At 42.5% G+C, this 13,900-nt stretch overlaps 1 long non-coding RNA gene across 1 annotated transcript in view; it reads right to left on the bottom strand.

Moving 5' to 3' along the window:
• Positions 1-11,179, bottom strand: part of LOC111559414 — a 36,634-nt gene extending 25,455 nt beyond the window's left edge. The window contains exon 1 of the long non-coding RNA XR_006593731.1: positions 10,466-11,179. This is a non-coding gene — a long non-coding RNA (uncharacterized LOC111559414). The remainder of the gene's footprint in view (positions 1-10,465) is intronic.
• Between the last annotated feature and the right edge of the window lie 2,721 nt (positions 11,180-13,900).

Genomic DNA, 13,900 nt, shown 5'->3' on the forward strand with positions numbered 1-13,900 from the left:
TCAACTGATGCGATACATCACATTGATAAAAGAAAGGATAACAACCACATGATCCTCTCAATAGATACAGAAAAAACATTTGACAAAATGCAGCATCCTTTCTTGATGAAAAAAAAAAAAACACTCATGAAAGGAGGGATAGAAGGATCATGCCTCAATATCAGAATGTCCAGATACAAAATTCCCACAGCTAATATCATCTTTAATGGGGAAAAACTGAGAGCTTTCCCCCTAAGGTCAGGAACACGACTGGGATGTCCACTCTCAGCACTGTTATTCAACATACCATTGGGAGTCCTAGCCTCAGCAATCAGAGAACAAAAAGAAATACAAGGTGTCCAAATTGGCAAGGAGGAGTCAAACTTTTCCTCTTTGCGTACATGATACTCTCTATAGAAAATCCAAGACTCCGCTGAAAAGCTGCTAGGACTGATACAGGAATTCAGGAAAGTCTCAGGATACAAAATCAATATACAGAAGTTGATTGCATTTCTATACACCAATAATGAATCAGCAGAAAGAGAAATCAAGGAATTGATCTCATTTACAACTGCACTGAAAACCATAAAATACCCAGGGATAAACCCAACCAAAGAGGTAAAAGATCAGTACACTTAAAACAATAGAGGGGCGCCTGGGTGGCTCAGTCGGTTAAGCGCCGACTTCGGCTCAGGTCATGATCCCGCATTTGTGGGTTCGAGTTCTGCGATGGGCTCTGTGCTGACAGCTTGGAGCCTGGAGCAGGCTTCAGAGTCTGTGTCTCCCTCTCCCTCTCTCTCTCTCTGCCCCTCCCCTGCTCATGCTCTCTCTCTCTCTCTCCCTGTCTCAAAAATAAATAAACTTTTAAAAAATTAAAAGAACCACACAAAGTCTATGAAAGAAATTCAAGAAGACAAAAAGAAATGGAAAAACATTCCATGCTCATGGATTAGAAGAACCAATATTGTTAAGACGTCAATACTACACAAAGCAATCGACACATTCAAAGCAATTCCTATAAAAATAACATCAGCATTCTTCACAGAGCTAGAACAAACAATCCTAAAATTTGTATGGAACCAGAAAAGACCCCAAATAGCCAAAATAATGTTGAAAAGGAAAAAAAAAAGCTGGAGACATTACAATTCTGGACTTTATGGTGTATTCGAAAGCCACAATCATCAAGACAGTATGGTACGGGCACAAAAACGGACACACAGATCAAAGGAACACAATAGGGAACCCAGAAATGGACCTTCAAACATATGGCTGAGTAATCTTTGACAACACAGGAAAGAATATCCAATGGAAAAAAAGAGTCTCTTCAGAAAATGGTACTGGGAAAACTGGACAGTGAGAAGAATGAATCTGGACCATGTTCTGAAACCATACATACACACACACATACACACACACACACACACACACCTCAAAATGGATGAAAGATCTAAATGTAAGACAGGAACCATCAAAATCCTATAGGAGAAGAAGATGGTGTAGGAGGACGCTGGGCTCACCTCGTCCTGCTGATCACTTAGATTCCACCCACATCTGCCTAAATAACCCAGAAAACCACCAGAAGACTAGCAGAATGGACTCTCCAGAGCCAAGCATAGACAAGAGGCCCATGGAAGAGGGTAGGAAGGGCAGAGAGGCGGTGCGCGCTACACGGACTGGTGGGAGGGAGCCGGGGCAGTGGAGGGGCAGCCCGCCCGGCAAGTCAGAGCCCCAGAGTCTGACTTGCAAAAGTGGAGGGGCTGGACTCTGTGAGTTCTGACAGCCAGCGGGACTTAACATCTGGAATGTTATAAGTCAACAGCTCTGCTCGGAGAGCAGGAGGGCTAGAGGACAACGGGAGGGAGAGTTGTTGAGCCCCGGAAGATAGAATTCAACTCGGCGGGGAACAAAGGCGCTGGCCAGCGCCATCTCCCTCGCCCATCCCCCAGCCGAAACCCCAAAGGGAACCGGTTCCCGACACCGAGCTTGCTTGCACCACGCAAACACCCAGCGCTCTGCTTCTGTGGATCCATCCCTCCGACGGGCCGGCCTCCCTCTCGGTGCTACAGGGCCCCTCCCGCAGCGGACCACCGAGGGCAAAGCGAGCTGAGCCTGCCCCTCCCACCCCTGTGCACCTTGCGGATCCACCCCGTTAATATGCCAGATCCCATAGAAGCAGCACCACAAGCCTGGTAGTGTGCAAGTAGCCCAGACGGGGCCACACCACTCCACAGTGAGTCCTGCTCCTGGGAGAGGGGAAGATAAAGTACACACCAGTCTGACTGTGGCCCCAGTGGTGGGCTTGGAGCAGACATCAGGTCTGACTGTGGCCCCGCCCACCAACACAAGTTACTCCAGACAGCACAGGGGAGGTGCCCTGCAGTTCTGTGCCACTCCAGGGACTACCCAAAATGACTAAATGGAAGAATTCTCCTCAAAAGAAACTCCAGGAAGTAGCGACAGCTAACGAATTGAGGAAAAAACGATTTAAGCAATATAACGGAACATGAATTTTAAATAATAGTCATAAAATTAATCACTGGGCTTGAAAAAAGTATAGAGGACAGCAGAGAATCTATTCCTACAGAGATCAAGGGACTAAGAAACAGTAAGGAGGAGCTAAAAAATGCTATAAATGAGGTGCAAAATAAAATGGAGGTGACCACAGCTCGGATTGAAGAGGCAGAGGAGAGAATAGGTGAATTAGAAGATAAAGTTATGGAAAAAGAGGAAGCTGAGAAAAAGAGAGATTAAAAAAATCCAGGAATATGAGGGGAGAATTAGAGAACTAAGTGATGCGATGAAACACAATAATATCCGCATAATAGGGATTCCAGAGGAAGAAGAGAGAGAGAAAGGGGCTGAAGGTGTACTTGAACAAATCATAGTGGAGAACTTCCTTGATCTGGGGAAGGAAAAAGGCATTGAAATCCAAGAGGCACAGAGAACTCCCTTCAGACGTAACTTGAATCGATCTTCTGCACGACATATCATAGTGAAACTGGCAAAATACAAGGATAAAGAGAAAATTCTGAAAGCAGCTAGGGATAAACAGGCTCTAACTTACAAAGGGAGACCCATAAGACTAGTGACAGACCTATCTACTGAAACCTGGCAGGCCAGAAAGGAATGGCAGGAAATCTTCAATGTGATGAACAGAAAAAATATGCAGCCGAGAATCCTTTATCCAGCAAGTCTGCCATTCAGAATAGAAGGAGACATAAAGGTCTTCCCAAACAAACAAAAACTGAAGGAATTCATCACCACTAAACCAGCCCTACAAGAGATCCTAAGGGGGATTCAGTGAGGGAAATGTTGCAAGGACCACAAAGTACCAGAGACATCACTACAAGCATGAAACCTACAGACATCACAATGACTCTAAACCCATATCTTTCTATAATAACACTGAATGTAAATGGACTAAATGCGCCAACCAAAAGACATAGGGTATCAGAATGGATAAAAAACAAGACCCATCTATTTGCTGTCTACAAGAGACTCATTATAGACCTGAGGACACCTTCAGATTGAAAGTGAGGGGATGGAGAACTATCTATCATGCTACTGGAAGTCAAAAGAGAGCTGGAGTAGCCATACTTATATCAGACAAACTAGACTTTAAATTAAAGGTTGTAACAAGAGATAAAGAAGGGCATTTTATAATAATTACAGGGTCTATCCATCAGGAAGAGCTAACAATTATAAGTGTCTATGCGCCAAATACGGGAGCCCCCAAATATATACAACAATTAATCACAAACATAAGCAACCTTATCGATAAGAATGTGGTAATTGCAGGGGACTTTAATACCCCACTTACAACAATGGATAGATCGTCTAGACACATGGTCAATAAAGAAACAAGGGCCCTGAATGATACATTGGATCAGATGGACTTGACAGATATATTTAGAACTCTGCATCCCAAAGCAACAGAATATACTTTCTTCTCGAGTGCACATGGAACATTCTCCAAGATAGATCACATACTGGGTCACAAAACAGCCCTTCATAAGTATAAAAGAATTGAGATCACACCATGCATACTTTCAGACCACAATGCTATGAAGCTTGAAATCAACCACAGGAAAAAGTCTGGAAAACCTTCAAAAGCATGGACGTTAAAGAACACCCTACTAAAGAATGAATGGGTCAACCAGGCAATTAGAGAAGAAATTTAAAAATATATGGAAACAAACGAAAATGAAAATACAACAATCCAAACGCTTTGGGATGCAGCGAAGGCAGTCCTGAGAGGAAAATACATTGCAACCCAGGCCTATCTCAAGAAACAAGAAAAATCCCAAATACAAAATCTAACAGCACACCTAAAGGAAATAGAAGCAGAACAGCAAAGACACCCCAAACCCAGCAGAAGAAGGGAAGTAATAAATATCAGAGCAGAAATAAACAATATAGAATCTAAAACAAACTGTAGAGCAGATCAATGAAACCAAGAGTTGGTTTTTTGAAAAAATAAACAAAACTGATAAACCTCTAGCCAGGCTTCTCAAAAAGAAAAGGGAGATGGCCCAAATAGATGAAATCATGAATGAAAATGGAATTATTACAACCAATCCCTCAGAAACACAAGCAACTATCAGGGAATACTATGAAAAGTTATATGCCAACAAACTGGACAACCTGGAAGAAATGGACAAATTCCTAAGCACCCACACGCTTCCAAAACTCAAACAGGAAGAAATAGAAAACTTGAACAGACCCATAACCAGTGAAGAAATTGAATCAGTTTTCAAAAACCTCCCAACAAATGAGAGTCCAGGACCGGATGGCTTCCCAGGGGAATTCTATCAGACATTTAAGGCAGAGATAATACCTATCCTTCTCAAGCCACTCCAAAAAATAGATAGGGAAGGAAAACTTCTAGACTCATTCTATGAAGCCAGCATTACTTTGATTCCTAAATCAGACAGAGACCCAGTAAAAAAAAGAGAACTACAGGTCAATATCCCTGATGAATATGGATGCAAAAATTCTCAATAAGATACTAGCAAATTGAATTCAACAGCATATACAAAGAATTATACACCATGATCAAGTGGGATTCATTCCTGGGCTGCAGGGCTGTTTCAACATTTGCAAATCAATCAATGTGATACACCACATTAATAAAAGAAAAGATAAGGACCATATGATCCTGTCAATCGATGCAGAAAAAACATTTGACAAAATTCAGCATCGTTTCTTAATAAAAACCCTCAAGAAAGTCGGGATAGAAGGAACACACTTAAACATCATAAAAGCCATTTATTTTTTTTACACATTTTATTTTTTTAATTTATTTTATTTAATATATGAAATTTATTGTCAAATTGGTTTCCATACAACACCCAGTGCTCATCCCAAAAGATGCCCTCTTCAATGCCCATCACCTAGCCTCCCCTCCCTCCCACCCCCCATCAACCCTCAGTTTGTTCTCAGTTTTTAAGAGTCTCATGCTTTGGCTCTCTCCCACTCTAACCTCATTTTTTTTCCTTCCCCTCCCCCATGGGTTTCTTTTAAGTTTCTCAAGATCCACATAAGAGTGAAAACATATGGTATCTGTCTTTCTCTGTATGGCTTATTTCACTTAGCATCACACTCTCCAGTTCCATCCATGTTGCTACAAAGGGCCATATTTCATTCTTTCTCATTGCCACATAGTACTCCATTGTGTATATAAACCACAATTTCTTTATCCATTCAACAGTTGATGGACATTTAGGCTTTTTCCACAATTTGGCTATTGTTGAGAGTACTGCTATCAACATTGGGGTACAAGTGCCCCTATGCATCAGTACTCCTTCATGCCTTGGGTAAATTCCTAACAGTGCTACTGCTGGGTCATAGGGTAGGTCTATTTTTAATTTTCTGAGGAACCTCCACACTGTTTTCCAGAGCGGCTGCACCAGTTTGCATTCCCACCAACAGTGCAGGAGGGTTCCCGTTTCTCCACATCCTCGCCAGCATCTATAGTCTCCTGATTTGTTCATTCATAAAAGCCATTTATGAAAAGCCCACAGCTAATATCATCCTCAGTGGGGAAAAACTGAGAGCTTTCTCCCTGAGATCAGGAACACGACACGGATGTCCACTCTCACCGCTGTTGTTTAACACAGTGTTGGAAGTTCTAGCATCAGTAACCAGACAACAAAAGGAAATCAAAGGCATCAAAATTGGCAAAGATGAAGTTAAGCTTTCACTTTTTGCAGATGAAATGATATTATACATGGACAAATCCGATAGACTCCACCAAAAGTCTGCCAGAACTGATAATAATATAACGATAGTAGAGGACTTTAACACATCACTCACATCAATGGACAGAACCCGTAAACAGAAAATCAACAAGGAAACAATGACTTTGAATGACGCACTGGACCAGACGGGTTTAACAGATATATTCAGAACACTCCATACTAAAATGGCAGAGTACACATTATTTTCAAGTGCACATGGGTCATTCTCCAGAATTGATCACATTCTAGGTCGCAAATCAGACCTCAACAGGTACCCAAAGAGACCAGACCAAGCATCTTTTCTGACCACAAAGCAAGGAAACTGGAAGTCAAGCACGGAAGGAAGGAAGGAAGGAAGGAAGGAAGGAAGGAAGGAAGGAAAAGGGAAAGGCCACAAATAAAGGGAGGTTAAATAACATGCTACTAAATGAATGGGTCAAACAGGAAATCAATGAGAAAATACACTGAACCAAATGAAAATGAAAACACACTGGTAAAAACCTTTGGAATGCAGCAAAAGCAGTCTACGATGGAAGTATATAGCAATACAAGCCTACCTTAAAGAGCAAGAAAAATCTCAAACAATCCTAACTTACAGCTAAAGGAATGAGAAAAAGAACAGCAGTAGGAAGGAAATCATAGACATTAAGGCAGAAATAAGGGATATAGAAACCAAAAAAGACACTAAACCAAATCAATGAAACCAGGGGCTGGTCCTTGGAAAACAGTAATCAACTTGAAAACCTCCTAGGCAGACTTTTCACAAAGAAGAGAAAAAGGACTCAAATAAATAAAATCACAAATAAGAAAGGAGAAATAACAGTCAACACCACAAAAATACAGTTAGAAGATAATATTATGAAAAACTATATGCAAAAAATTGGACACTCTGAGAAAAATGGACAAATTCCTAGAAACACACAAACTACCAAAACTGAAAAAGGAAGATACATAAAATCTGAAAACAGAAAGAAATCAAAACAGTAGCCAAAAAACCTCTCCCCCCAACACAAGAGTTCAGGGCCAGATGGCTTCACTGATGAATTCTACCAAACATTTAAGGAAGAGGTAAAATCTATTTTTTCTCGAATTATTAAAAAAATAAAAAAAGAAGGAAAACTTACAAATTCATCTTATGAGGCCATCATTACCCTGATACCAGAACGAGAGAAAGACTCCACTAAAACTGAAAACTGCAGTGGCGCCTGCATGACTCAGCCAGTTTACTGTCCAACTCTTAATTTTGGATTAGGTCATTATCATGCAGTGCGTGCGTTCGAGTCCCACGTTGGACCCTGCCATGACAGTGTGGAGCATGGCCAGGATTCTCTCTCTCCCTGTCTCTCTGCCTTCCCTCACTTTTATGTACTCTAAGTAAATAAATAAACATTTAAAAATATGTTTAAAAAATTTTTAAATAAAACTGCAGACCAATAGCCCGATGAGTATGCATGCAGAAATTCTCATTAAAATACCTTCAAATTAAAGTCAACAATACATTAATAGAATCATTTACCATAATCAAGTGGGATATATTCCTGGGCTGCAAGGGTGGTTCCACGTTCACAGATCAATCAACATGATGCACCACAGTAATAGAAGAAAGGATAAGAACAATATGATGCTTTCCACAGATGCAGGAAAAGCATTTGACAAAATGTCATATCCATTCACGATAAAAACCCTCAGCAAAGTACATTGAGACTCAATCTACCTGCACATAATAAAGGTCATCTATGAAAAACCCACAGCTAATCTCATCCTCAATGGGGAAAAATTGAAAGTTTTTCCTCCAAGGTCAGGGACGAGACAGGGATGACCCCTCTCACCACTGTTATTCCACATAGTACGGGAAGTCCTAGCTACAGCAATCAGACAACAAAAAGAAATAAGAGGCATCCAAATCAGCAAGGAAGAAGTAAAACTTTCGCTATTTGGAACTGACATGATGTGCTCTATAAAAAACCATGAAAGACTCCCATAAAAATTGCTAGAATTGATATATGAATTCGACAAGTCACAATATACAGAAATCAATGTAGATAAATCTATTGCATTTCTATAGACGAGTCATGAATTAACACAGAGAGAAAGTAAGAGATCAATCCCATTGACAGCTGCACAAATACCCCCAGGATACCAGGAATAAACCTAACCACAGAGGTGAAAGACCTGTACTCTAAAGGCTATGATACACTGATGAAAGAAATGGAAGAGGACACAAAGAAATGGAAATACATTTCATGTTCATGGATGGGAAGAACAAAATACTGTTAAAATGTCTACACTCCTCAAAACAATCTACACATGTAATGAAATCCCTATCACACTAACAAAAACATTTGTCACAGAACTAGAACAAATAATCTCAAAATTTGTATAGAACCACAAAAGACCCCAAACAGTCAAAACAAACTTGAAGAAGAAAAGCAAAGCTGGAGACATCACAATTCCAGACTTTAGAGTATATTACAAAGCTGTACTGATCAGAACAGTATGGCACTGGCAAAACAACAACAACAAACACCAATAACAACAACAACAAACACATACGCATAGATCAATAGAATGGAAACCCAGAAATGAACTCACACCTCTATGGTCAATTAATTCTCAACAAAGCAGGAAAGAATATCCAATGGAAAAAAAAAAAGATAGTCTTGGGACACATGGGTGGCTCAGTCACCAAAGCGTGTGATTGTGGATTCAGCTCAGGTCATGATCTCAGGGCAGTGCAGAGCATGCGTGGGATTCTCTCTCTCCATTTCCCTCTGCCCCTCTTCTGCATTCTCTCTCTCTCTCTCTCTCTCTCTCTCTCTCTCTCTCAAAAATAAATACATGAACTTTAAAAAATTCTCCTCAACATATGGTTTTGGAAAAACTAGACAGAAACCTGCAAAACAAAACAAAAACAAAAACGGACCACTTTCTTACAACATACACAAAAATAAACCCAACATGGATAAAGACCTATGTGGGAAACCTGAAACCATAAAAATCCCAGAGGATAACACAGGCAGTATCTTATTTGACATTGGCTGTACAAACATCTTTGTAGATATATCTCCTGAGGTAAGGGAAACACAAGCAAAAATAATGGGACTTTGTAAAAATAAAAAGCTTCCATCACCAAGGAAATAATCAACAAAACCAGAACACCTACAGAATGATATTTGCAAACGACATCTGATAAAGAGTTCGTGTCCAAAATATATAAAGTTATACAGCACCCAAAAAATGAGAAATTGGATTAAAAATGGGCAGAAGACATGAATGGACATTTTCCCAGGGAAGACATACACATAGCCAAGAGACACATGAAAAGATGCTCAACAATACTGATCTTCAGGGAAATACAATTCAAAAGTACAATGAGATACCACATCACATCCGTCAGAATGACTAAAATCAATGAAGGATGAAACAGCAGGTGTTGCCAAGGATGTGGAGAAAAAGGAACCTTCTTGCACTGTTGGTAGGAATGCAAACTGGTGCCGCCACTCTGGGAAACATCAGGGAGATTCGTCAAAAAAAAAAAAAAAAAAAAAAAACACCTGGAAATAGAACTACCTTACGATCCAGCAATTTCACTATGAGGTATTTACCCAAAGAATACAAAAATAATTCTTCAAAGGGATACATGCACCCTGATGTTTACAGCAGCATTTTCTACAACAGTCAAATTATGGAAACTGCCCAAGCATCCATCAACTGGTGAATAAATTGAGATGTAGTATATGGAATGTACTATTATTTAGCCCTAAAAACATGAAATCTTGTCATTTGTCACGAGGTGGATGGAGCGAGAGAATGTTATGCTGGGTGAAATAAGCCTGTCAGAGAAAGACAAATACCAGGTGATTTCACTAACCCATGGAAATAAAACAAAACAAGGTGGGGGGTGGGGGGGAGAAAGGAGACAGTGACAAACAAGCAGACTGTTAACTAGGAAACAAACTGAGGGCTTCCACAGCGAGTGGGGAATGGGTGAAACAGCTGCTGGGGATTAAGAAGTGCACCTGGGATGAGCACCGGGTGACGTGTGGAAGTGTTGCTCTATAATGTACACCTGAAACTAATACTACACTGTGCCTTCACTCACTGGAGTTTAAATTAAAAGATAACAAGGTTAATGAGACTTACCTACCAGGTTTTCTGTAGTTTCCAATCACTTCACTAGTTTGGAAAAATAACCATGAAATTTTTAAAAAAGCATGTATGATGTGGGAGACAGTTTGTGCCCTTACCTCTGTCTCTGGTGCCAGCAGGACTCGGAACGTGGGTCCCAGCTCATTCTTCTAGAAGGTCCTGAGACAAGCATTTCATATATCCACATCCTAACTGAATGCAGCTCCCGTTCTTCTGAATTTCTGTCAGGGTTTCTTCCTGGAAACAAGCCTGAATCTGGAACAAACCACCGACTGCATCTATGAGGTGATGTCGTGGGACCCAGCAACCCACGAGTCCTTTAGTAAAATATGTCTTGTTCAAATACTGTCCGGGAAGGGGAGGGATGAAACACGGGAACAGCCCAGAAAATGCAAGGGCCTGTGCTGCTCAGCAACCAGCTAGCCCAGGGAAGCCACCCAGTGCCCCCTCCTCAGCACTCAGTACAACATGGCAGCTTCTCTCTGGCGACTCAGGAGATGCCAAGTTGCTGCAAAGCTCCCAAGGTCTCCCCTGGGGCGGGCGGCAGAACCCGCTGGAAACGCAGCTCTGCTCTCTGTCCTGAGGCAGCAGCAGAGGCCCTGAGTCCTCTGGGAGCAACAGAAGCCCTTCCTGCTCTCAGGTGCCCTGAGTCAGAAAAGCCGATGGTGCGCCCTCTGCTGGCCATCACTGCCTAGGCAGAGGAACCCGCCCCTCCGGGTCTGTGGGGCTCGAGCTCTCTCTACTGGCCACCATGGGAATTCCTGCAATGATGAAGGCCCTGGTCGCTCAGCTGAGAGATGGAAGGTGCTCTGGGCAACTAAGCCTGTTCTCCACATTGGGAAGGGTCTTAGTGACAGGGCCTGAGACACAAAGAAATCTTTTCCTTCTCCTTTCTTGTGAGTGGAGAATGAAACCGAATTTATTAACGTAATGACATCATTTGTCATGCTTTAAGCAATGTTCACAGAAAAATAGACCGCCAACTTACACATGCTGAATAAGAGGTAATTGTGTTTACCACCAAAATACCCAGGTTAGATAAAGAGTTGACACCTTTGAGAGAGAGATACCGACGTCCAGCTATGGAATGAATGAGTCCTAGGGATACAAGGGACAGCCAATGGAATGGAGTCAATCCTGTAATAATACTGTTGCATGCTTTCACATGATAGCTACACTTGTACCTAAGTACAACATAATTTATAGACATATGGAATGACTACAATGTATGCCTAAAACTAATACAACAAATGTGTGAACAATATTTCAATTAAAAATAGACACCCTTTACACTATCTTTAATTTCTCCTCCTTTGCCGATAAACTATCATTCCTGGGGCGCTTGGGTGGCTTAGTCGGTTAAGCGTCCTACTTCCACTCAGGTCATGATCTTGCAGTCCCTGAGTTTGAGCTCCACGTCAGGCTCTGTCCTGACAGCTCAGAGCCTGGAGCCTGCCTCAGATTCGGTGTCTCCTGCTCTCTCACCCCACCCCAGCTCGGGCTCTCTCAAAAAAAGAAAAAAAGAAACATTAAAAATGAAAAATCATTCCTAATTTAGAATCTGTGAAATTCCATTTATACCAGATTCTCTAACATCACCATCTTGATGTTGAGAGCTTATCTGAAAAGTCACTAATAATATCTTTGATGACACATATGTGACAAGGTCAGAATGCAACTTACAGGTAGCTACACATCTGTTATGAATTCACGGTATGTATCCTTGGCTAATACTTCCAATTAAATGTGCTTTAGGGATACAGATGGATGAAATAATGTCCATCAGTCATATAGGTCAATTTCCTATAGGACCATTATGCCTTCAATTACTAATTGCCATCTCTTCAGAATTAAAAAAAGCTGGGACAAGAAAGTGTCTTTGAATTTGATGTAAGAGAAGACTATGGTGTTTCAAAGGGTTCACCTACCTTCTGGAATCCTCAGATTGGTTGTGGACAGGAGGATAGCAACCCACTATTTTGATGCACACAGCTAGTTCCAGAGGGAGAATATGGACCTTATTGTCAAATATTTCTTTTATCAGTATCAGCAGTCCACCTCTGCCAGGTCCAGACTGCAGGACCTGGGGGCAACACAATGACTGATGCCTGGGTTCAGAACTTGAGGAAGGCCAGCTGGTGGGGGGAGGGGAGAAATCCAACAGAGCCTGGGGCAGTGAGGGAGATGGCTCTGGATCACCTCCCCATAGGGCAGGCTCTGGCGTCTACCTGCTAAAGAGCAGCACACTCTCCCTCAAGCCATCCCTCTCCATGACAGCACATGAGGCTGAGTCCCACAATCCCAGGAGAAATGAGGGATACACATCTTTTCAAATGCAACGGCCTCTGCAAAGCTTGGCCCCAGGGATGTTGGAGCCTTGGAGTCACGGAACTCTGATGCCCATGATACCAGCCCTTTCTGCCCCCGCACTCACAGCCACTTCATACATCCCCTCTCCCCTGGCCCATCTCACCCCATCCACATACCTGGACCAGGTCTCTACTTTCCTCCTTGTACTTCCTCTTTGTCTCTGTTTCCCTCTAGCCACATCTCTGTGTTTCTTCCTTTCACTCTCTACTTGCCCAATTCCCCTATCACTCATCCAGTGTCTCTCTCCTTACCTGTCTCTTTCTCCACGTCTCCCCAGGCTTCAGGCTATTTGCTCTGTGCATGCATCCCTGTCCAGGAGCACAGGGCACTCCTGTATCTCCCTCTTTCCTGTCATGTTTTGTCCCAGGCCCTGATCACAATGGAGGAGAATCCCCCGTACAGCAGCTGCCCATATTGACATTTGCTATAGCAATGCTGGCAGCATGTGGACAGCCAGACATTTACCCTTGGTGGCCCAGCCATGACCCAAAAGCTGCTGGAGGGCTGGCTGCTTCCCTAAGCTGGGAGTAAAAAGGGGCTCACAGGGTTCAGGGTCCCTGGGGCAAAGTGGATTGGATTGGCCAGTGTAGAAGGAGCCATATGCTTACACCCAACTCTCCTGGGTGGTGTCAAAGGAACCTATCTCAGACCATGGACCTCTGCCTTCCCCATGGCTCAATATGGCAACAGGGGGAGCTTTATGGGACATCATGTGACTCGCCACAAAAATTGCGCCATTTGCCCCCTTGGAGGCCACCTGGATTGGTGCTACTAGGGGCAGATGGGAAGGTGCACAAGGGCACAAGAGCTGAATTAACGCAGGGCCTCCTTACTGGTCTCCTGAATCCATTCCTCACCATCAGAATAGACCCTTTCCTGGAGACCTGCCCTGCTCATCAGCACAAACCCCATCAACTAGCACGTGCGCCGTGTGCTCATGAGTATCTATGTACAGAATTAACAACCACCACCAGAGCTCCCTAAAGGATGTATCCAACTCCTCAGATGGAACTATAGGTCCCTTCCAGGCAATACAACCCCAAAGAATGATGTGTCTTCTTCCACCAACACTATACATTCTACCTGTTGGTTAACTGCGTATACAGGAACCCAAAGTGTACACTTGATGGGGAATGAGTGTCAACTTTCCTGGAAGCAGACGC

Source organism: Felis catus, unplaced genomic scaffold, assembly GCF_018350175.1.
Source record: "Felis catus isolate Fca126 unplaced genomic scaffold, F.catus_Fca126_mat1.0 Un_scaffold_60, whole genome shotgun sequence".
In the NCBI taxonomy this organism is placed as follows: Eukaryota; Metazoa; Chordata; class Mammalia; order Carnivora; family Felidae; genus Felis; species Felis catus.